The sequence below is a fragment of the Schistocerca piceifrons genome, chromosome 8, assembly GCF_021461385.2.
Source record: "Schistocerca piceifrons isolate TAMUIC-IGC-003096 chromosome 8, iqSchPice1.1, whole genome shotgun sequence".
Lineage (NCBI taxonomy): Eukaryota > Metazoa > Arthropoda > Insecta > Orthoptera > Acrididae > Schistocerca > Schistocerca piceifrons.
Genome location: NC_060145.1, coordinates 41,165,325 through 41,189,981, shown reverse-complemented (window position 1 = coordinate 41,189,981; position 24,657 = coordinate 41,165,325). Strand labels below are relative to the sequence as shown.

At 43.6% G+C, this 24,657-nt stretch overlaps 1 protein-coding gene across 1 annotated transcript in view; it reads right to left on the bottom strand.

The window, feature by feature from the left end:
- The window catches only part of LOC124711584, a 445,273-nt gene that overhangs the window by 140,888 nt on the left and 279,728 nt on the right, over positions 1-24,657 (bottom strand). The window lies entirely within an intron of this gene.

Sequence of the window (24,657 nt, the reverse complement as noted above, 5' to 3'; positions counted from 1 at the left end):
GAGCTTCTGTAAAGTTTGGAAGGTAGGAGACGAGGTGCTGGCAGAAGTAAAGTTGTGAGGACGGAGCCTGAGTCGTGCTTGGGTAGCTCAGTTGGTAGAGCACTTGCCCGCGAAAGGCAAAGTTCCCGAGTTCGAGTCTCGGTCCGGCACACAGTTTTAATCTGCCAGTAAGTTTCAGTACAGTAAGTGCATTCCGTATTACATTAACATATGTAAGACTGTTTTAGTATTTAGTTTAATTCACTCCTCCTTACTGGCTTTACTGCCAATTGTTAACACAAATTAATAAACTCTTCGTAAAAATTAAGAGACACTGCGTAGCATTATCGACCACGCTGTGAATTCAACAGTCACTGACACGCCGGGAAAACAACGAGAGTGTCAGAAGTGGAAGGAAATATATATACGCTCTAAAGTGCCTACAGTAACACCAAATAAAATACTATACAACAGAAGAGTGAGCATTTCATTTGTTTGTAAATTTGTTCAACCAAGTACCAACAAACAATTTAATTAGTTTCACCCAAAAATTGTTTCAGGGACCACAGATGAGAAAAAAATAACCTTCTGGGTCTCAGTTTCGTAATCAGAAACGAGATAAGGAAAGGCTAAAAGAAAAACTGGCAGGTTCCATTACGAAATTTTTGACCAAATCTGTAATCGTCCGTCAAGAAACTCTTGCTTCTGCCACGTGCTCGACGTCTGGGTCTGAAGCTACGGAAGCAAGTGAAGACTGGACATGTTGCGCTCCTACTCCCTCTGGTGTTCTCAACGAAACATTGACACGTGTGGTGATGCTGCTGAAGAATCTTCAAGCAGCACAGCAGCAGTCTGTGAGAGCTTGACACTTAGCGAAACCCCAGGGCCTCTTAATATCAATAGCAATCTTGTTAACATTTTAATTAAACGTGATCCTGTTTAAGTACATAATCATACTTATCCAATTAACGACGAGGGAAGAAAGTCTGCTGACACTTAGTACTATAGAAATCTTCCTAATGGCGAAAAAGTTAAAAGAGACTGGCTTCTCTACTCTTTATCAAAGGATTCAGTGTGTCGTTTCTGTTGTGAAAGGTTTGGTAAAAGTGTAAATAGTCTGTCTGATACGAATGAATTCTCCGATTGGCAGCATTTTTATTGACTTTGATAAGACACGAAACAAGTGAATCCCACAATGAAAATGTGAAGTCATTGGTACGATTGAATAATATGTCACAGACAAAGAACACTGTAAATCAGATGCAACTGAGACTAATACAGAAGGGAAAAAAGCACTGGTGTGATGTACTAGAAAGAATAATTACTGCTATTGAGTTCTTGTCGCGACAAAGTCTGACTTTTCGCGGTTTTTCCAAAAAGATATGTGAACGTGATAATGGAAATTTTTTAAAGCAGTAGAGACGGTGGCGTGTTTTGATTCAGTTATGCGCGAACATATTCGCAGAACTGAATCAACATCTGACCCAAGTCGGATGAGTATGACCCACTATTTAGATCACATTCAAAATGAAATTATTGATTTACTAGGCACAATGATAAAAAACATATTTTGAAGAAAGTAAGAGATTCCAAATATGTTTCCATCATATTAGACTGCACATCAGATGAAAGCCGTACAGAACAAATAACAATAATATTTAGGCATGTTAGTCTAAACCACACAGACAAGAAAGTAGAGGTATGCGAGCATTTTTACTGATTTCTGCCCGATTAGCGGTTCAACTGGCGAGGGTTTGTTAAATTTCGTTTTGAATTTATTTTCTTAATTGAAGGTGGACATTCAAAACTTGCGTGGACAGAGTTATGATAATGGCTCTAACATGCGTGGACAACACAACGGACTGCAGAAAACAATTTTGGATATAAATAAGAATGCATTTTACGTTCCATGCTCAGCTCATAGCTTGAACTTAGTGGTAAGTGATACAGCAAAATTTCTCACGAGACCCTCAATTTCTTCGACGTTATTCAAGAAATTTACGTCTTCTTTTCAGCATCGATAGTTAGGTGGTCAATCATTTGCAAACATTTACCAGAGCTAAAGCTAAAAGCTTTAAGTGCTACGAGATGGGGTAGCAGAATTGAAGCAACCAAGCCCTTACGGTTCTACACAGAAAACGTCTTTGAGGCTCTGTTGGAAATATCAGAAGCCTCTTCTAGTTGGGAATGTACCACCAGTCTCAAAGCAAAGTCGCTTGCTTTAAAAATTCAAGATTATAAATTCATTTGTTCTGTTGTAATTTAGTACGATGTTTTGAGCGAAATTAATTTTTAAGTACAATGATGTAAAACCTGACGATTAATACTCAGATATGCATCAATTTTTTAAAGAGCTTGATCGACGAATTCACACAATATGGCACAGATGAAAACTTTGAAATAGCTTTAAGGGAAGCTACCAATGTGTAGACAAACTAAATGCTAAAGCAAGTTTCCCTCCAGTAAATATACTTTGCCCAAGAGGAAAACCGACTCAGTTTCAATATGAACAAAGAGACGAAGTTTTGTTAGAACCCAACACGAATTTCAGAGTAGAGGCTTTTTTTCCGAATTCTAGACCAGACATTAATTTCCTTAACAAACAGATCTGAAGAGTTAAAAAGTTTAGACGACGGTTTTGGTTTTTTCAGTAGTACATTATTTAGTTGCCCTAAAGAAGAACTGATGAAACGTTGTAAATATTTGCTTATGAAATGAAACCGATTCCAGAAATGAACCCGACATTGACGGTACTGATTTTAAGGTTTCAATTCCTAGAAAATCAGTCTTGTGGTCCGTATAACATTCTTCAATATCTTTTCAAAAATGATTTAATATCAACGTTTCCCAACACAGTAATAGAGCTAAGAGTATTTCTAACTCTGCCAGTCACAGTTGCATCCGGTGTAAGATCATTTTCGAAATTAAAAATTATCTAACATCAGCAATGCATCAGCACAGGCTTACAAATTTGGCTATTATTTCAATAGAACACGAGATCTTAGTATGGTCTAACTTCAATCGAGCTACGATAATTGCCGGTGACACACTATGTGAAATTTATTTTCGCCCTTTAGTTCAGCACACTGTCGTATACTGATCTTGAAAGGATATCAGTAACAAGATTTGCAGATGACATTGCTATCATTTGTGGAAGTGAGGAGGAATTACAGGATATGGTGAATAGGATGAACGATCTGCTTAGCATAGACTATGGACTGAGAGTAAACTAAAGAAAGACAAAAGCATTTCTGAATAGAGGAAGTGACATTAACTACGAATTAGACATCAAAGTTGGAGACAGTGTAGTAGACGAAGTGAAAGATTTCGGCTACATAACGCGTGACAGACGAAGCAGACTAGCAAAGGCAAAGAGGACACTCCTAGCCAAAAGAATTCTACTAATATCAAACAGAGGCCGTAATTTGAGGAGGAAACTCCTGAGAGTGTGCGTCTGCAGCAAGTCATTGCGTGGAAGTGATCATTGACTCCGGTAAAATAAGAATTTAGGATTCGAGGCGCTCGTGTTGTGATAATACAGAAGGTTACTGAAAGTTAATGAGGTGCTCCGCAAAACTAAAAAGAGAGGAATATATAAAAACACTTACTAGAAGCTGGGACATTGTGGTAGGGTGTGTTAAAACAGAAAGAAATGTTCAAATATGTGTGAATTCCTAGGGTACCAAACTGCTGACGTCATCGGTCCCTAGACTTACACACTACTTAAACTGGCCTAAACTAAGTTATGCTAAGAACAACACACACTCATACCCGAGGGAGGACTCGAACCTCCGGCGGGAGGGGCCGTGCAATCCGTGGTGTGGCGCCTCAAACCGCGCGGCCTTAAGACAGTAAGTTACATAGTTCTATGGGGAATTGTAGGGGAAGACACATTACGTTATATAAACAAAAATTACTGAGGGCGATGAATGTAAGTTCTGCTCCCAGGTAAACAGATTGGCACCGAAGAGAATATCGGTTTGCATCACGTCAGTCAGAAGATCGATGAGAAAAGAAATCGAGAGGAAAAATAGAGTTTATAGATCCGCAGATTACGTCTAGAATGTCGTGTTGTCGAACTGGATGAGCGACTCTGGCTATATCACTGTTATCTAACAAACTTTTAACTCCTGCTAATGAGCAAATAACAGCCGTCGGAATACGTGTGCCTTGCTTGTTCCTCCATAACCATTACATTGAGATTCGAAATCACGCTAATTATTTCATAAGCATAAAATTCCCCTCGTATACTCCGTGTCCCTTCCTGCTTATGAAACATCAGAAACCACAAATGAGAAAATACGTTGTTTTCAGGATCTTGAGAAGCTGCAACAGAGTAGTAGGATTTTCCGCATTTTCAGGCGACAACAGTAATACGTCCCAATGGAAATTACTGAGCTCTTCAGATGTTTTCGAATTATGTTTGATAACAGTGCTGCTTGATTGAAGTCATTTAATGTGCACCTGTTGTATCAACCTACTCACAAGTGAAATACAACTACAGTCAGAAAGTCAGGTAAGCTTATTGGGCCTCTCTCTAGCGTGGCTGATAATGAATATACTTGGAGCTCAGAGAGTCTGCAGGAGAAGGCATCGAAGTTGACAGTATTTCTCTCCTTTCTAATTAGACGCTGCGCTGTCGCCTCTGTCTGAGCTTTTGTTTGCTTTCAGTACACTTTGGCGTATCATACTCAGAATTTATATCGCCTTTGCTCCTTCTCGTCCATAATCAGACACACAATCGTTCTCATTTTGCTACTTCTTGCCATTACGTCTCTGTTCCACATCGAGTGTTCTGTATTGACTACCCACCAGTTTCTTCTTTGTTGCGTCATATTAGGGGAAATAGAGCTTAACATGCTTCCCACATAGAAACTTAAACTGAACCAGTTCTTCTACACTTCAAAAAAAATTATCACTGCTTAGAAAATGGAACAATAATAACAATGAGTGTAACACTAACAGCTCACAACTGCGTTGAAGGAAATAGTTGTTTATTCAAAACTAATTTTGGACCAACTGGCGTGTATGTACATGTTCTCGATGTGTTATTAACAGATTGAGGGGCTTAATAAAGTAGAAGGTATTGCACGGCCTATGTTGTCCAGAAAACGATGCAGTGTTCCTTCGGGAATGGATGTATGTCTGAAAGAATAGGGACTGCGACGATTAGAGCCGTTATGAAATACATGAATGCATTCGTAGTTGCGAATACGAACAACCTTTACCTGCATAAGAGTGACGACGACGATAATTTTTGCCCGGCTGGGACTCGAACCCGGAATTCCTGCTTTGGCTATCCATGCACGACCCACGTCCAGACCCAAACTTCCATATCTCGTCGTTCCAGTGTCACAAGCTCTACTGGTACACGCATTACGTGATTCCCGTACAGGGGAGGACATTTTATGAAAGTCGCTGCCTGGTGTGGACGGATGACTACGATATTGCAGTGCCTGCATGTGCGGACCATTGCATCGTTCTCCTTAGCCACTGTGGTATCATATTTATTCCTCGATATCAGGCGGCGACTTTCACATAAAATTTCGTCCCCTGTGCGAGTATTACATAATGTGTGTGCGAGTACAGGTTGTGACGCAGGAACGGCGACATATCGGAGTTTGGGTATGGCCGTGGGACGTGTGCGGATAGCCAAAGCGGTTGCGGCGACCGTTCGCTTAAAGCGGGAAATCCGATTTTGAATCCCAGTCCGGCACAAATTTCCATTGTAGTCATTCTCTTACAGAGCTGATCGTTGTTCGTAATCGCAACCGCGAATACATTTCATGCGTAATAACATAGGTAAGTATAACTTAAATTTATCGAAAGGTTATGGTACCAGAAGCAGGGAAAACATTTTCTGTGTTGATATGAAATATTAATGCTTTCTGTGTAACACACTGTCTCGTGAGTCATAATGAGGAGAAGATGAAGGGTACTTAAGATTGTATAGTCCTTCCAAGCGAGCGCCTTATACGAAACACATTGCAGGCAGTTGGCGTGGAATTTGTTACTGACTCTTTTCTTGGCCATTATTGGAGAAAAAGCAGTAGTTTCAATAGAAGTTGAAAGGATGTTAAGGTATGAGAAGTAGCAGTTTTGTCTTAGTACTGGCCACAGTAAACAGTTTACCTGAGTACATGTGCAAAAGAGACTCTCTGGATTCCAAAGATTATGCTGTTGTCCATTAGTCAGTCCATGTGAGCAGAGAGACTTCGGTGACGACCGTTGGCAGAAGCAGACGTGTGTACTGTTGTCGTGGGGACCTGGTTTCGGAATGCTGTTGCTGCAGGTTGGTATATGTTAAAGAAGATAATTTGCTGCGTACGTTGGTCTTGCAGAAAGAGGGATATGGTGCTCAAAAAACCTTTTTAGTTTTGATTTGTAAATTTCATAACTTGCGCTTTTTGACTATAGTTGTTTCAAAACCTCGTAAATGCATATATACAGAAAAGAATCACATCACTCTTTACCGCTTTCCATTTTTAAATACTGAATGTGAACTTTGTTTAAAGTATTAATTTGCATGAAAATTTTTGTTTCACAAAGAGTTAACTTTGTAAACTTACTGTGTATTTCCAAATTTCAACTATTTGTTAATAACAATGTCCAAACATGTAGGTATGTTCGCCGGCCGGTGCTACAGTCTGGAACCGCACGACCGCTACGGTCGCAGGTTCGAATCCTGCCTCGGGCATGGATGTGTGTGATGTCCTTAGGTTAGTTAGGTTTAAGTAGTTCTAAGTTCTAGGGGACTGATGACCTCAGATGTTAAGTCCCACAGTGCTCAGAGCAATTTGAACCATTTTTTGTAGGCAACTTCCGTTACTGAAGTGCAATTCGTTCTCAAATTATTCGACATTGAGCCTCCACAGCCTACTTGCTGTTATAAAGCTTTTAAAAGAAAAATTCTGAGTCGGATTGCAGCTCGTAAGATTCGACTGTTAGCTGAGTATTATGTAGCGCTGTTGCATTGCACATGCTAAGTTTTATTTAAGTAACTGCACAGCACTGTGATTTATTTCAGTTTTTAGTTGTGGAATACAACTGTTCTGCAGCAGCCTGATTATCCGTTGTCACACAGATAAGTCATATGATTAGTACCGCCAGAATCAAACATTGTCTTATGCACTTAGTGACTGTCTATTCAGATTACATTCAATGAGACAATAACCGGTTTTACATACATTCTGGTGTTATTTAGTTAAGTGGCTGTGTAGGTGTTTTGAATTATAAATAAAGAGTTTGAGATTATGTACAAAATGTATACATCAACATAACAATCACATGTGGGAGGTCAGATGCATTGTGTTCATCAGGATTGCATGTAATGTACGTAATAATCCACGTAGGTACTTTCAACACAGAAGCTTCATTTGCAGCACAAGTAATGGTTACATACAGCTACTAGCAAGCATATATACTATGTACACAGTCAAGCTATAGATTAAAGGTTTCACTGAGTTGCAAAAGTAAAAACTCTCTTTTGAAAAGTTTTGTCAAATAGCTACCGGTTTTGGCGTCAAGTATCGTCATCAGGCCATCCTACTATTAAAATCATTTCCACTGTGCACTGAGATGTCTTTGATCGTAGACTAACCTCATGATGGCACTTATTACCAGAACTGGTAATCTTTTGACACAGTAAAAATATGATTGTATAGCAAAACAAATGAAAATTTCCCCGTTGTATGTTTGTTTTTCCATCGACAGTTTTAGAACTGACTGCGAATATGATTTTTGTGGTGTATGTGTATGTGTGTGTGTGTGTGTGGGGGGGGGGGGGGGGGTAGATGGGCTTTAGGAAGTTACTATACTTTAAAGAATTACGGGGGACACGTTTTTGAAGACTTGTACAGTTGAAAAGTTACATTAGGTACAAAATGACAGTAAGCATCAAAGTTACTAAGTTTGCATGAAGTGCACAAGTTTTTCATTTTTCCTGAATACGGGAACCGATCAGATAAATACTTCGTTTTATGTTGATGAGTATTCTGTTATAGGCAGGTAGGGAAAATTAATAATGTAGTGATGGATTTGTTATACTACATAGCTTAGGAATCTAATTTAATTACATTTATTAATTAGAAACAATGCACTAAACTGTGGCCAATTGCAATCATACAAATCAATTACAATAAGTTCAATCAACAAAATCAAAGGATCTGGATCAGCACCTGCAGGAATGTAATGAAAATGCATAAGAATGGCTTATTTCCACAAGATAATCGAGTTTCCATTACAAACTAAAATTTGAAAATAGAAATAAGTCAATCGATAATATTAATGATAATCTCAGGTCACGTTAGATAAGACCTCTAACTTATGACAATTACAGTTCAACACTCACAGGATGTTATTTTACGGCCGGCCGTTGTGGCTGAACTGTTCTAGGCGCTTCAGTCTGGAACCGCGTGACCACTACGGTCGCATGTTCGAATCCTGTTTCGGGCATGGACGTGTGTGATGTCCATAGGTTAGTTAGGTTTAAGTAGTTCTAAGTTCTAGGGGACTGATGACCTCAGATGTTAAGTCCCATAGTGCTCAGAGCCATTTGAACCATTTTTTTTTGTTATTTTACGTACTTATTTTTAATACAAAGAAAACAGAAGACGTAAACACACTGTTGAATAAATGACACATTTTACTGCTTGTCAGACGGCTAAGACGAAAAGTGTAAAAGCAGTTTACAGTGCACATTCATCGTATCTACGTAGTATGTTACATTTTCCTGTCATAAATTCCTTGACTGTTTCGATGTTGTTTTCAGCCTCTTCGAATCTTAATGTTTTCGTCTCCGCGTAACTTGATACACCCGGTATCCTATACATGTTTCAGGAACTCACTTCGAGGAATGATCAGACATGGAGAATAATTTTGTGCTAAGAAGCATATTCGGTTTAACTCGTCGTTTACAAGTTGGGTTCTGAGAACGAATAATAGCTGTACACAACTTTCATTTTATTTAAAAGACGTTGAAATAAAATAATTGAAGAGGTTCAGACAGTCCGCCCTTAGTCCTTATTACATGCTTGGTACCTAGACACAAATGATCGTTCAGTTCTTTTGAGCATGGAAGGCATCTGTTTTATCTTGCGAAACACATGAATGACTTGGGAAACCAGCCCAGATATAGTGCCAATGGAGATAACACCGTTACAGTCATATCATGCCCATGCATTGTGATTGGGGCAGGCACTGCTTGATGTAGTGAAGATCCTCAGCTGCTCCGATTCCCTTAGTTCCATACATGTATTACAACATTTGTACCCACGAGAAAAATGATGCAAAAGATATAGGACACATTTCTCCTTCTTCGAAAGCAGTGCAAGCAAGTGGCGTTCTGCTGGCTACCACATTATTTAAAAATGTGGGGAAACGAGAAGTCAGACCAAGCAGCATAAGAGCCCTGCAGGGAATGCAACGAGACGCTAGGGAATGTAGAAGCCTACCGTTCCTTTGACAGTGTCTTTTTTTTCTGCCGTTGAGTCCGAGAGCTACAAAGCTGTGGAACGAAAAACTGCAGTCGGTGAAGCCAAACATACAGCTGTGGCGTACCATGTATCAAACCCACCAAAACGGATGTAGGCCCCTGGCCAACCTGCGAATAGGTCACTGGTTTCACACTTTGGTGGGCATGGTCTGTGAGGCCTGTGGTGGGCAAATCGCTGTACGCCATGTTTTAACTGAATGAATTTCCTGTTTTTACGCGATGTAGAAGCACGCTTAAATGAGGATCATCCTTCTACTCTAGCTGACGAGTTGGAGTGTGGTAAAATTTATAAAATTTTGTATGTTTCGAAATTGTGACTGCGAATCCCTTGACGTTAGCTGTACCGGGTATAGATCTGCCTCCCAATAGTGAGATGTGAAAGTTTGTGCTCGGCCAGGACTCGAACCCGAATTTCCCCGCTTGTGGCGAGCGGCCACCTTGACCACTTCAGCAATTTGTGCACGTCCCCCCCCCCCCCCCCCCCCCCCCCCAATCGATCCAGACTTTTACATGTCACCTTGCATACATCGTTATGTCAATGCGGATAAGCGATAAGCGGAAATCCGGCACAAAGTTTCGTAATTGACTACTGGGACGTAGATGTATGCCTGATATAGCTGATGTCAACTGGTTCGCAGTCAGCGAATTCATTTCGAAGTGTTTCGTACTGTTGCGGATCGTCAACTGTCTCTGTCCTCTCAAATAAGCATGCAAGTATTTAGCGTGTAGCCTCGAAGGTGCATTAAGAAATGGCTGGCTGATCTTCTTTTAGTCCAGTGGTCAACCAACAATATTTATCTGTAGTATGTTGCGTATTGGGACAGTGAACACAACCAGCAGATTTTTTGAAATTTCACTTAGTCGACAGTCGCATTTATATTTTCCCAAATGGCTACCGGTTTCGATGTCAAGTACCGTCATCAGGCCATCCTACGATCAAAACTATTTTCAGTGTGGAATTAGATATCTTCGATCGTAGAATGGCCTGATGATGATAGTTGTTACCAGAACGGGTAATCATTTGACATAGTAAAAGTATGACTGTATACCAAAACAAAAGAAAATTTCCCTCTTGTATGTTGATTTTTCATCGAGAGTTTTAGAACTGACTACAAATGTCATTTTTGTGGTGTGTGTGTGTGTGGGTGAGGGTAGGGGGGAGTGGGTTCAGATGCACTTTAGGAAGTTACTATTCTTTAATTGTTGTTTAATACACTGCACAAAAGAATTACGGGGTATACGTTTTTGAAGTCTTGTCATTTTGCCACACTCCGATGCAGAAGTCTGAAATTTGGCTCAAAGGAGCCTACAGCCTTCCTCTGTAGTGGGGCAAAGCAGAGCGCCCTGCGACATCACTTTCATGTTCGACAACCTTCAAATAGCAAGGTGTTGATACATGAAAAAGAAAGCCAAAGCTCGAAAGTTATAAGGTGTGTTATTGATGTCACGTTGACACCAAATTTCTCTGCTCAACGCCACTGTGGATATGCTACACAATGGGAAGGTCGTCACACCATTCCCCCTGCCCCCGTGAAACCGCCCTCCACCCCCGTGATCACGCCACAGAAGGGCACAAAACAAGTGGATTGAAAAAGTGGAAACACCGTTTGCTGCTTTGGATCGCGTTCAAATTTCGCCGAATGGTTTTGAACGGTCCCTAGTGATCCACCCTGTGTGCCAGAGCAAAATGTGCGGTCTCGCTACACTACAAGGGGAAGAGATGACATTCGATGGGTTTGCAGCTCCACAGTATCCAAACAGAAGCTCTGAATCGTCCACAGGGTACCAGCAGTGGCACGTATTGTCAAGAATTCCGTTGAGTTGCACATCGCACTGCAAATTGTCATTTCCTATCGCGAAATGTGTGCAAATGAAAACCGTCAAGGGAAGGAATGATTTCATTGATCCCATCGATGCCTCCTCCTGAGGACTTTCACATCGATGTGCCTGAAATGTTTTCCTTAGTCACTTGTAAGAAAATCGCGTCATTTCAAAGCTGGGTGTCGCGGTTTTGACCTTCATCGCAGAGACAAGAGGTGGGTTGTTGATTCGTGGCAGTCGTATCACTAGCAGTCGAGATGACAGGCATCATATCCGCATGGCTGTAACGGATCGTGCAGCCACGTCTCGTTCCCTCAGTCAACAGATGGGGACGTTTGCAAGGCAACAACCATCTGCACAAACAGTTCGACGACGTTTGCAGCAGCATGGACTATCAGCTCGGAGACCGTGGCTGCGGTTACTCTTGACACTGCATCACAGACAGGAGCGCCTGTGATGGTGTACTCAACGACAAACCTGGGTGTACGAATGGAAAAACGTCATTTTTTTCGGATGAATCCAGGTTCTGTTTACAGCATCGTGATGGTCGCATCCGTGTTTGGCGGCATCGCGGTGAGCGCACATTGGAAGCATGTATTCGTCATCGCCATACTGGCGTATCAACTGGCGTGATGGTATGGGGTGCCATTGGTTACACGTCTCGGTCACCTCTTGTTCGCATTGACGGCACTTTGAACAGTGGACGTTGCATTTCAGATGCGTTACGACCCGTGGCTCTGCCCTTCATTGCCGGCCGAAGTGGCCGAGCGTTTCTAGTCAGGAACCACGCGACCGCTACGATCGCAGGTTCGAATCCTGCCTCGGGCATGGATGTGTATGATGTCCTTAGGTTAGTTAGGTTTAAGTAGTTCTAAATTCTAGGGGAATGATGACCTCAGAAGTTAAGTCCCATAGTGCTCAGAGCCATTTGATTTTTCTACTCTTCATTCCATCCCTGCTAAACCCTACATTTCAGCACGATAACGCACGACCGCATGTTGCAGGTCCTGTACGGGCCTTTCTGGATACAGAAAATGTTCGACTGCTGCCCTGGCCAGCACATCTCCAGATCTCTCACCAACTGAAAACGTCTGGTCAATAGTGGCTGAGCAACTGGCTCGTCACAATACGCCAGTCACTACTCTTGATGAACTGTGGTATCGTGTTGAAGCTGCATGAGCAGCTGTACCTGTACACGCCATCCAAACTCTGACTCAATGCCCAGGCGTATCAAGCCCGTTATTACGGCCAGAGGTGGTTGTTCTGGGTACTGATTTCTCAGGATCTATGCACCCAAATTGCGTGAAAATGTAATCACATATCAATTCTAGTATAATATATTTGTCCAATGAATACCCGTTTATAATCTGCATTTCTTCTTGGTGTAGCAATTTTAATGGCCAGTAGTGTAGTTACATCTTTAACCACCCTCGTCTGATAAACTTTTTGGTTTCGGTGCTAAAGACCTAGCTGTCGTGCGCTCATGTATCATCGTCATCAGCGTCATCATCCAATGTTCGACAACGTCGACAGTCAGCCCTTTTCGCTCTTCAGCAGGTAAGTCGTCTGGCGCTTCGTCATACTAGAAGCAGAGGTTGGTATGCACAGCAAGCAATACTGATTCTAGTATTCCACATGAATGGATTAGGAAAAATAGTGGGATAAAAGGTTTCCAGTTAAGTGAATACACACCTTACAGATGATTATCATCCATCCCAATACAAATGTCAGCGGAAGACTTCTTTTAGTGAGATCCAATAGCAATCCTCTGTTCGCTGTAACAGTCCCAGACGCCAATGCTATGTCTGTTAAAATAGCTGGTACACCTAGAACTCTGAAATGTTTAACTCCCACTCCTCTTACAATAACATCCATTTAGAGATTTTAAAGGATCTTTTATTTTCTTATTTAATAATTTATTTCACCCGGCAAGATTGGGACCATCATACTCAGTTATGTCTAACCAATCCTAATAGAGTTAACAATGCAGTGTGTACTGCACGTGAGCTGTACGTAACACACACCTCAAAAAAAGTTTTGCAACACCCACGTTCCCAGAACTCCTGAAGACAGACATTGACTGTGGATATCGTATCACAGACACAGTCTCTTTGACTGTTCAGAGACGTCACTAAACCCGCCCAAAGATGTAAACAACCATGCATGAGCAGCGCCTTCCACCAGGAAAGAGGTACACGGCTCGTGCTGTCTGTAGTTCAACCATGCCTAGACGGTCAATACAGCGGTTAGATCACGTCCGCATTGTCACTTTGTGCCAGGAAGGACTCTCGGCAGGGTAAGTGTCCAGGCGTGTCGGAGTGAACCAAAGGGATGTTGTTCGGACATGACGGAGATACAGAGGGACAGGAACTGTCGATGACACGCCTCGCTCAGGCTGCCCAAGGGCTACTACTGCAGTGGATGACCGCTACCAACGGATTATGGCTCGGAGGAACCCTGACAGCAACGCCACCATGTCGAATAACGCTTTTAGTGAAGCCACAGGACGTCGTGTTACGACTGAAACTGTGCGCAATAGGCTACACGATGAGCAAATTCGCTACCGGCGTCCATGGCGAGGTCCATCTTTGCAACCACGATACCGTGCAGCGCGGTACAGGTGGGCCCAAAAACATGCCGAATGGACAGGTCGGGATTGGCATCACGTTCTCTTCACCGATGAGTGTCGCAAATGCCTTCAACCAGACAATCGTCGGAGGCGTGTTTGGAGGCAACCCGGTCTGGCTGAACGCCTTACACACACTGACCAGCAAGTGCAGCAAGGTGGAGGTTCCCTGCTGTTTTGGGGCGGCATTACGTGGGGCCGACGTACGCCGTTGGTGGTCATGAAAGACGCCGTAACCGCTGTACGATACATGAATACCATCATCTGACCGATAGTGCAAACATATAGGCAGCATATCTACATCTACATCTTCATCTACATCTACATTTATACTCCGCAAGCAGCTGGCCGCGGTGGCCGTGCGGTTCTAGACGCTGCAGTCCGGAACCGCGGGACTGCTACGGTCGCAGGTTCGAATCCTGCCTCGGGCATGGATGTGTGTGATGTCCTTAGGTTAGTTGGGTTTAAGTAGTTCTAAGTTCTAGGGGACTGATGACCTAAGATGTTAGGTCCCATAGTGCTCAAAGCCATTTGAACCATACTCCGCAAGCCACCCAACGGTGTGTGGCGGAGGGCACTTTACGTGCCACTGTCATTACCTCCCTTTTCTGTTCCAGTCGCGTATGGTTCGCGGGAAGAACGACTGCCAGAAAGCCTCCGTGCGCGCTCGAATCTCTCTAATTTTACATTCGTGATCTCCTCGGGAGGTATAAGTAGGGAGAAGCAATATATTTGATACCTCATCCAGAAACGCACCCTCTCGAAACCTGGACAGCAAGCTACACCGCAATGCAGAGCGCCTCTCTTGCAGAGTCTGCCACTTGAGTTTGCTAAACATCTTCGTAACGCTACCGCGATTACCAAATAACCCTGTGACGAAACGCGCCGCTCTTCTTTGGATCTTCTCTATCTCCTCCGTCAACCCGATCTGGTACGGATCACACACTGATGAGCAATACTCTAGGTCGAACGAGTATTTTGTAAGCCACCTCCTTTGTTAATGGACTACATTTTCTAAGGACTCTCCCAATGAATCTCAACCTGGCACCCGCCTTACCAACAATTAATTTTATATGATCATTCCACTTCAAATCGTTCCGCACGCATACTCCCAGATATTTTACAGAAGTAACTGCTATCAGTGTTTCGCAGTCGAGCAGCCGACCCGAGCGGAACGCTGCTCTCTGCACCTGGCGTAGCTGCCCGCTGATAGCTCCTCGGAGTGGTCTCTAACAAGCTGCAACTGGCGTAGCTGCCAGTGACGCTCTACTGAGCAGCACGAATCCGCGCAAGCCGCTTAACGCATTCGGGCGCTAAGTGGCAAGAGCTTCGGCTCAACTTCCTGCAAATTCGGTTGCAAATCTCCCCAGCGGGACTCTCCCGTTCTTTGGTAGGGTAATCTCAGTGTCAGGGGCCCGTTCACGTCGGATAACCCCGCGCACTGTAGGCCGCTCTCTTCAACCCGCGCTCTCTTGCGCCGCGCATTGCACTCCGCGCAGATAGGTCGTAGGGACACCCCTCTTCTGTACGAACACGATACACAGCGCTTTCGCTAAAAAGCAAATATTGTCGCTTCGTGAAAAGAGCAAAATTGTCGTGCATCCATCCTTCCCTATCCAAATAAATACTCCCGAAACAGCAAAGATGTCCGATCTTTCCTGTGCTTCCCCACCACTCACCCGCAGCAAAGCTGCAGAACAAGAGGCGGTGATGCCGGCTACTCCCGCCATCATTTCCGTCCCACTGTCCACCTTCCAAGAGCAGGTTGCCTTGAAGGACAAACAGATCGCGGAACAGCAGGAGCTGATCGCAGCGCTGATGGGCAGTGAAAACACACAGACAGAAACACCCACACCACACACACAGGCACCTGCCGAACAACAGAAGGACATGCCCCCTATTTCACCTCTGGCGGCCCAGGCACCGACGGAACCGGATCCAGAGCCGACAGAGGACACAACAAACACTGATGAAGACGGGCCGTGGCAGCAGGTCGGCCCAAGGCGCAAACAGCAGCCAACTACGCAAACAAGTGAGCCCACAAACTCACGAGGCAACGGCCGAGCGCTGCTGCCAACACCATCTACATCGCGAACAAACAACAAAAACAACACAGGGACCAACACAAACAACCCTGCGACTGCAGCAACCACAAATATACAAGCAGCTACGCAGAACACAAACAACACCGTGACTGGCTTCCCACCGGTCATCATTCACAACTACGGAGACCTAAGTCTCCTAAACAAGGAATTTAACAATCAGCACAGCCCCACAACATACTACTCTAAGCTCACCGGGGAACACGCCGCACTGTACGTGGCGAACAAGGCAGACTACACAAATCTACTGGACTTTCTCAAAGAAAGGAAGGTAGAACACTTCACGTACAGGACAGTCCTGGAAAAGACACAGCAGTACGTGATAAAGGGGATAGACTCACGAACCCCGACCGACACAGTACACAATGAACTCTCTGCTCTCGGGTGGGAGTGCATTCGGGTAAACCGAATGTCAGAGTTCGGCACAGCAAGACCGTCTCATAACTACATGGCGGAATTGGCCGACACGGCCAAGTCCCGCGACCTGCTGAAGTTAAAGCTATTTCTTCACATGGTCGTCAATGTAGAGGTTTACAACATGCCGCGCACCCCCCAACAATGCCACAACTGCCAGCGCTTTGCGCACGCGGGTATCAGATGCGGTCTCGCACCCCGCTGCCGCATTTGTGCTGGCGGTCACACGACCCAACGCTGCAAACTCCCCCATACAGCACCTCGCAAGTGCGCCAACTGTGGTGCTGCCCATCCGGCAAACTACAGGGGGTGCATTGCTTACAAAGCAGCTCTGAGGCGCAAAATCGCGAAACATGCGAAACCTACCGCCATCACAGTTCCAAAACCGCCCCCGCGCCCCGTAAGAAGTGGAATATCCTTCGCTGGAGTGGTCGCTGGCAGCCCCAGCAGCGCGGGACGGTCAGAGGAGCCCCAGAGCTCAGAACACGCTCGGCAAACACCCCCAGCAACAGACACACAACAGAGAAACACAACACCTGACACCAAACCCGCACCGGGCACACAACACGAAACCAGCAACAACACCACCCTACCCCCTGAGATCGCGAACTGCAGCCCACCACAGGTTACAGAAAACGCTCCTACACAGGGACAACCACAGCGCCAGAGGAGGAGGAGGAGAAGGAGAAACAGCCGCAGCACGAGGAACACAACCACACCACAACAAATACACAGACAACAGGACACCAACACTCACGAATACAACCCGGACACCAACTCAACAACCCACATAACACACCCACTCACCACAGAGAATACACAGGCGCCCACAACTGCCACACGAACAGCCGACTCTCAGGCCAGCCCTCACCAAACGCCAACACTGGAACAAGCGGCCGCTAACACGACCAATAACTCGCAGGCCGACATGACCAACATTACGACAACATTCCAGAGAATAATGGAAACATTATTGCCCCGGACGCACGACCACCGAAATAGTCACGAAGATTATGGGGTGTATTACTTTTGAATGCATTATGGGAACAGCAGTGATCAATGTCTTATAAATAATTACTCTTAAAAACAGTCTTGATCACGATTTATTTAACAAGGTGACCGGTTTCGACCACTACTGTGGTCATCTTCAGACCATTGAGTAGGAACCTCTTTCTGTTGGTCACCTTGCTAAATAAATCGTGATCAAGACTGTTTTTAAGAGTAATTATTATGGGGTGTGTCTCAAAACTCTTCATGCAGTTCATGTCGGGTACGCTCAACTGGACTAGCTTCCAAGCCACTATCACACCGCTTTTTACACTACTACATGGATAATACACCACACCAGCCCCGAAACGCAGACTTAAACACAATCCCACAGATCCTGTTTTGGAATGCCAACGGGATCGCAAGCAAAAAAGCCGAGATGGCCGCGTTCATGGAGCGAAAGGGTATCCGAATCGCTCTTGTGAACGAAACACTGCTTACGCCTCGCAAACAACTAAACTTCCCAGGGTATTGCGTCTATCGTACCGACCGAGCGGATGGCAGGAGGGGGGGGGGGGGCGGCACGGCAATCATCATACACAGAGACATAGAACACACGAACATCGAGCTCCCAGCACTTGAAAGACTAGAGGCTACGGCCGTCAGGGTCAAGTTCAACGGGGCCAACACCACACTGGTATCACTATACAACCATCCTAAAAACATAGTAACACGTGATATCAGCACAGTACTCAACATAGCACCGCGGGTAATCGCCGCTGGAGACCTCAACGCAAAACACCCTGATTGGAACTCACGAATACGAACCTCCAACGGCAAGAAACTGTACGAACACGCACTAGGCCGAAACCACATTATACTTGGGCCGGACGTTCCCACGTTCGTGCCTACACAGGCTCGACATAGGCCAGACGTGTCACGCGGTCTGCACGTCCAGCACGAACGCTGGTCGAACTGAGGCGCCAGGTGGAAATGGCATGGCAAGCCGTTCCATAGGACTACATCCAGCATCTCTACGATCGTCTCCATGGGAGAATAGCAGCCTGCATTGCTGCGAAAGGTGGATATACACTGTACTAGTGCCGACATTGTGCATGCTCTGTTGCCTGTGTCTATGTGCCTGTGGTTCTGTCAGTGTGATCATGTGATGTATCTGACCCCAGGAATGTGTCAATAAAGTTTCCCCTTCCTGGGACAATGAATTCAAGGTGTTCTTATTTCAATTTCCAGGAGTGTATCTCCAGATGAGCGCGTATTAATGGTTAACCTTAACCAGACGTACGCAAACATCGCAGTACCCACATCCTGCGACACCTCACTTTACTGAATACTAACCCCTATGCTGAGATGGCAGTAGACCTTTTGTGTTGGCCATCATGCCGGTGTGGGCGTGGAGGGGCTCCACCTCTATTTAAAAAACCAGTGTTTGTTCCGCTATCATATAATCATACAATAAAGGATCCTTCTTTCTATGTATTCGCAATACATTTCATTTATCTACGTTAAGGGTCAGATGCCACTCCCTGCACCAAGTGCCTATCTGGTGCAGATCTTTCAGCATTTCGCTACAATTTTCTAATGGTGCAACTTCTCTGTATACTACAGCATCATCCGCGTAAAGCCGCATGGAACTTCCGACACTATCTACTAGGTCATTTATATATATTGTGAGAGACAATGGTCCCATAACACTCCCCTGTGGCACGCCAGAGGTTACTTTAACGTCTGTAGACGTCTCTCCATTGAGAACAACATGCTGTGTTCTGTTTGCTAACAACTCTTCAATCCAGCCACACAGCTGGTCTGATATTCCGCAGGCTCTTACTTTGTTCATCAGGCGACAGTGCGGAACTGTATCGAATGCCTTCCGGACGTCAAGGAAAATGGCATCTATCTGGGAGCCTGTATCTAATATTTTCTGGGTCTCATGAACAAATAAAGCGAGTTGGATCTCATACGATCACTGTTTCCGGAATCCATGTTGATTCCTACAGAGCAGATTCTGGGTTTCCAGAAATGACACGATACGTGAGCAAAAATCATGTTCTAAAATTCTACAACAGATCGACGTCAGAGCTATAGGTCTATAGTTTTGCGCATCTGCTCGACGACCCTTTTGGATGACTGGGACTACCTGTGCTCTTTTCCAATCATTTGGAACCTTCCGTTCCTCTAGAGACTTGTGGTACACGGCTGTTAGAAGGGGGGCAAGTTCTTTCGCGTACTGTGTGTAGAATCGAATTGGTATCCCGTCAGGTCCAGTGGACTTTCCTCTGAGTGATTCCAGTTGCTTTTCTATTCCATGGACACTTATTTCGATGTCAGCCATTTTTTCGTTTGTGCGAGGATTTAGAGAAGGAACTGCAGTGCGGTCTTCCTCTGTGAAACAGCTTTGGAAAAAGGTGTTTAGTATTTCAGCTTTACCGTGTCATCCTCTGTTTCAATGCCATCATCATCCCGGAGTGGCGAGGCATTCGTCTTCATGGACGACATTTCGCGCTCTCATCGTGCACATCTTGTGAATGACTTCCTTCAGGATAACTACATCGCTCGACCTGAGTGGCCAGTATATTCTCCAGGTGTGATCCCTATCGAACATGCCTGGGATAGATTGAAAAGGGCTGTTTATGAACGACGTGGCACATCATCCAATCTGAGGGATCTATGCCGAATCGCTGTTGAGGAGTGTGACAATCTGGACCAATAGTGCCTTTATGAACTTGTAAATTGCATGCCACGAGGAATACAGGCATTCATAAATGCAAGAGGACGTGCTGCTCGGTATTTGAGGTACCGGTGTGTACAGCAATCTGGACCACCACCACTGAAGGTCTCGCTGTGTGGTAGTACAACGTACAATGTGTGGTTTTCATGAGCAATAAAAGGGGCAGAAATGTTTATGTTGATCTCTATTCCAATTTTCTGTGCAGGTTTCGAAACTCTCGGAACCGTGGTGATAATAATAATGACCGTATGGCATTGGTGGCCGGGAGACTTCTTGCGGCGCGGTTCGGCCGCCGCTCCACAAGTTCTTTAACGCCACGACGGCGACTTGTGAGTGAATGAGGATGAAATGATGATGAAAGACACACAACACTCAGTCATCTCGAGGCAGAGAAAATCCCTGACCACGCCGGGAATCGAACCCGGGACCCCGTGCGCGGGAAGCGAGTACGCTACCGCAAGACCACCAGCCGCGGACACCGTGGTGATGGAAAACGTTTTTTGATGTGTGTAATAACAACAAAAATAATAATAGTAAGAATGAATAATAATAATAATAATAATAATAGCTAAATAACAAATACCCGATATACAGTAGTGTTCTTAACATTATGTTAAAGAACTTCCTCATTACGTAGCGTAACTGTCGGTTCGCAATAATGACGTAGAGTAAGAAGGAATGAAATCTGAAGAATGCGTTGAATGGTCCGGGAAACACCGAGAAATAATTGGGTAAGTCAGCAAATAAGGCAAAGTGAAAAAGGGAACACAGACAGCGATATTGTTGACAATGAAGCGGAGATACCGTTCTGCTGTTGGGCAAAAGAACGACAACTCTAATGTACCAAGAGGGATATTACGTCAATGATAACAGATAAAACTTTAATCTCCTATTGAAAGCAGAGAGGTTTTGAATAAGACGAAGCTTACTGGCTAGATTGTTCTGTATCTGAGTGGCTGACATTGTAAGGCGGCGGACAGGAGCGGCTAGACTCGCGTTGGTTTGACAGATGAAACGGTGCGAGTCCCAGCACAGAGGAGCATAGATCGTGAGGCGGTCCCGGCTATCTGTTTGATCAGCAGAAGACACATCAGCCTCGGCTGTTGGCGGAATACACAGGTTACGACGTAAGCCAGCTGTCAGATGAGCAGCAGGCTACTGGCAGCGGTTTCCACCAGGCGAGTGGTCGTTGTAGGTACACCTTTGGCGTGACGGTGCCACCGTGGCGAAAACTCAAACACAGCAAATTATTTCTCAGACGGCGCATATGTAAAATCCATACCAATAAAGATACAGTAGGGGCAATGGCATCACATGAAACAGGGAAATTTGACGAGAAAGCACATGTAAACGCCGACCCAATATATATATTATTACTATAGATAGTAACGATGGGAGCTATATTTAAGTATCGTTATTTAATTCCTTTAAAAATAACTTGTAAATGCTTTAAGCGATCTGAAAGAACAAAGTGACAACTGATCAGCACCATCAGGATACAGTTTAAGAATTTCTATTAAGGCAATACAGTTTTAGTTATGAGTTAAGAGATTGCATTGGTAGACCGAAGTCGGCAACACATTGTAACGGGACATCCTCATCTAGCATTAGTTTTCCTTGACAGCAGTTGTCGATACGAGAATTATTTTTCGAATTTTGGACAGGTCAGTATTATCTCCTGCTACTTTTCAGAAAACTTTCATGTAATTTTATACAAAATATACTTCGAGCTAAAATGTATAAAAAGGAATTGCTTTATTTTCAATGTTTCAATCGATAAATACTAGCTCTGAATGTACAGTTACAATTATTTTTATAGAAACATTTGATATTACGAATTATTTGGCACACTTAAAATTTCTATTGTTAGTTACGCAATCTAGTACTGTTTTCTATGTTTATTTCTGCATTCATTTGTGAAATAATACTCGAAATTAATAGAAATTCATTTGTCAAGAAAAATTGTAAACCATTTGGAATATTGCAATTACCGCAGAGTGGGTGTTAGAGGTGCACCTTTTTTTAGATTGAAGTCAGCTGATAGGTATTCCTGCTTAAGGGAAGTCTCTTTAACAAAGGAACCACTTTTGACATAGCTTAGGTATCCGAGTAATGAGGGAATTAGTATATTTCATCAAAATATACAAGGTATTAGAGATAAAATTAGTGAACTGCTTATAGGTGTTGACACTGAAATTATTGGTATATCTGAACGCTTCTTAAATATGGAGATAATTCTGAGGCTTCCTTTACCAGGATACAGGTTGGCTGGCAGCTTTTCTAGGAGCTCTTTGCGGTGTGGGGGAGTAGCCATGTATGTGAAAAACGGCATCCCATTTGAGTCAATTGATGTTTCAAAGTACTCCACCGAAAAGGTGTTTGAATGTTGTGCAGGTGTGGTTAAATTTAGTGGAGCTAAGCTTCTAACTGTTGTTATTTATAGATCCCCAGACTCCGATTTCACAACATTTTTGCTAAAGCTAGAGGAGGTTCTTGGTTCACTTTATAGGAAATACAAAAAGTTAGTTATATGTGGTGACTTCAATATTAATTGTATAAGTGATTGTGCAATGAAAAGGATGCTGGTAGACCTCATTAATTCATATAATCTTATGCAAACCGTATTCTTTCCAGCGAGAGTGCAAGGGAACAGTAGAACAACCATAGACAACATTTTTGCTCATTCCTCATTACTAGAAGGGCATTCTGTTAGCAAACAGGTGAATGACCTTTCAGATCACGATGCACAAATTTTAACTCTAAAAGATTTTTGTGCTGCAACACGTGTTAAATATAGTCATCAGCTGTTTAGGAAAGCTGATCCAGTTGCTGTATAGACCTTTGTAAACCTTATCAAGGAACAAGAGTGGCAAGATGTTTATAGCGCTGATACGGTAGACGATAAATATAATGCTTTTCTCAAGACTTTTCTCGTGCTCTTTGAAAGTTGATTTCCGTTAGAACGTTCTAAAACAGGGTACTAGCACAAACAGGCAGCCTGGGTGGCTGACTAGAGGGATAAGAATATCTTGTAGAACAAAGTGGCAGTTATATCAAAACGTTAGAAACAGTCAAAATCTAAATGCAGCAGCCCATTACAAACAGTATTGTAAGGTGCTTAAAAATGTTATTAGGAAGGCAAAAAGTATGTGGTACGCAGGTAGAATAGCTAAGTCTCAGGATAAAATTAAAACCATATGGTCAGTCGTAAAGGAAGTGGCTGGTCTGCAGAGACAGGTCGAGGATACAGAACCAGTGCGTAGTGGGAATGTCCGTGTTACTGATAAGTCGCATATATGTACAGTATTCAATAATCACTTTCTGAATATAGCAGGTGAATTAAATAGAAACCTAGTCCCAACAGGGGATCATATAGCGCTCTTAGAAAAAAGTGTTCCGAGACTGTTACCTGAAATGCTCCTCCATGATACTGACAAGAGGGAGATTGAGTTAATAATTAAATCACTAAAGATCAAGAACTCTCATGGATATGACGGGGTATCTAGCAGAATACTGAAGTATTGTTCTATGTATGTTAGCCCAGTACTTAGCCATATCTGCCCGATTAAAGTACTCGGTAGTGAACCTACTTTATAAAAAGGGGGACAGGGATAATGTTGACAATTTTAGACCTATTTCTATGCCATCGGTGTTTGCTAAAGTTATCGAGAAGGTTGTATATACAAGGTTACTGGAGCATTTGAATTCACATAATTTGCTGTCAAATGTTCAATTTGGTTTTAGAAATGGTTTAACAAATGAAAATGCTATATTCTCTTTTCTCTGTGAGGTTTTGGACGGATTAAATAAAAAGTTGCGAACGCTAGGTGTTTTCTTTGATTTAACGATGGCTTTTGACTGTGTTGACCACAAAATATTACTGCAGAAGTTGGACCATTATGGAGTAAGGGGAGTAGCTTACAATTGATTCGCCTCTTACTTTAAGAACAGAAAGCAGAAGGTAATTCTCCGCGATATTGAGAGTGGTAGTGATGTTCAGTCCCAATGGGGCACTGTTAAGTGGGGCGTTCCCCAAGGGTCGGTGCTGGGCCACTGCTGTTTCTTCTTTATATAAATGATATGCCTTCTAGTATTACAGGTGATTCAAAAATATTTCTGTTTGCTGATGGCACCAGCTTGGTAGTTGTGGGGCGGCGGATGTGTAAGTTTGTAACAATAATTAATCTATTGCTGTATAAACGCTTGCGTGTTGAATCAGTTTCTAACTTTTAGAATGTTGTTATTGCTGTCTTTTGCCGTTCTCAACACTGGCTCTCTATTTACTCCGTGACCCCCAGAAAGTGATTTAATAAAACTTGGAGCCAGTAAATAGATATCCTAGTGCCCACTTTACCTGAGAATGTTCTTATAGCTGCAGCTTATAGCTCTGAGGAATTAGGAGATTGTCCGGGATTTCTAATCAAAAACGGTTTTCCAAAATAGTTGAGTATATTCTGAAATTCACTGATAAACAACACAAGTATCCCTA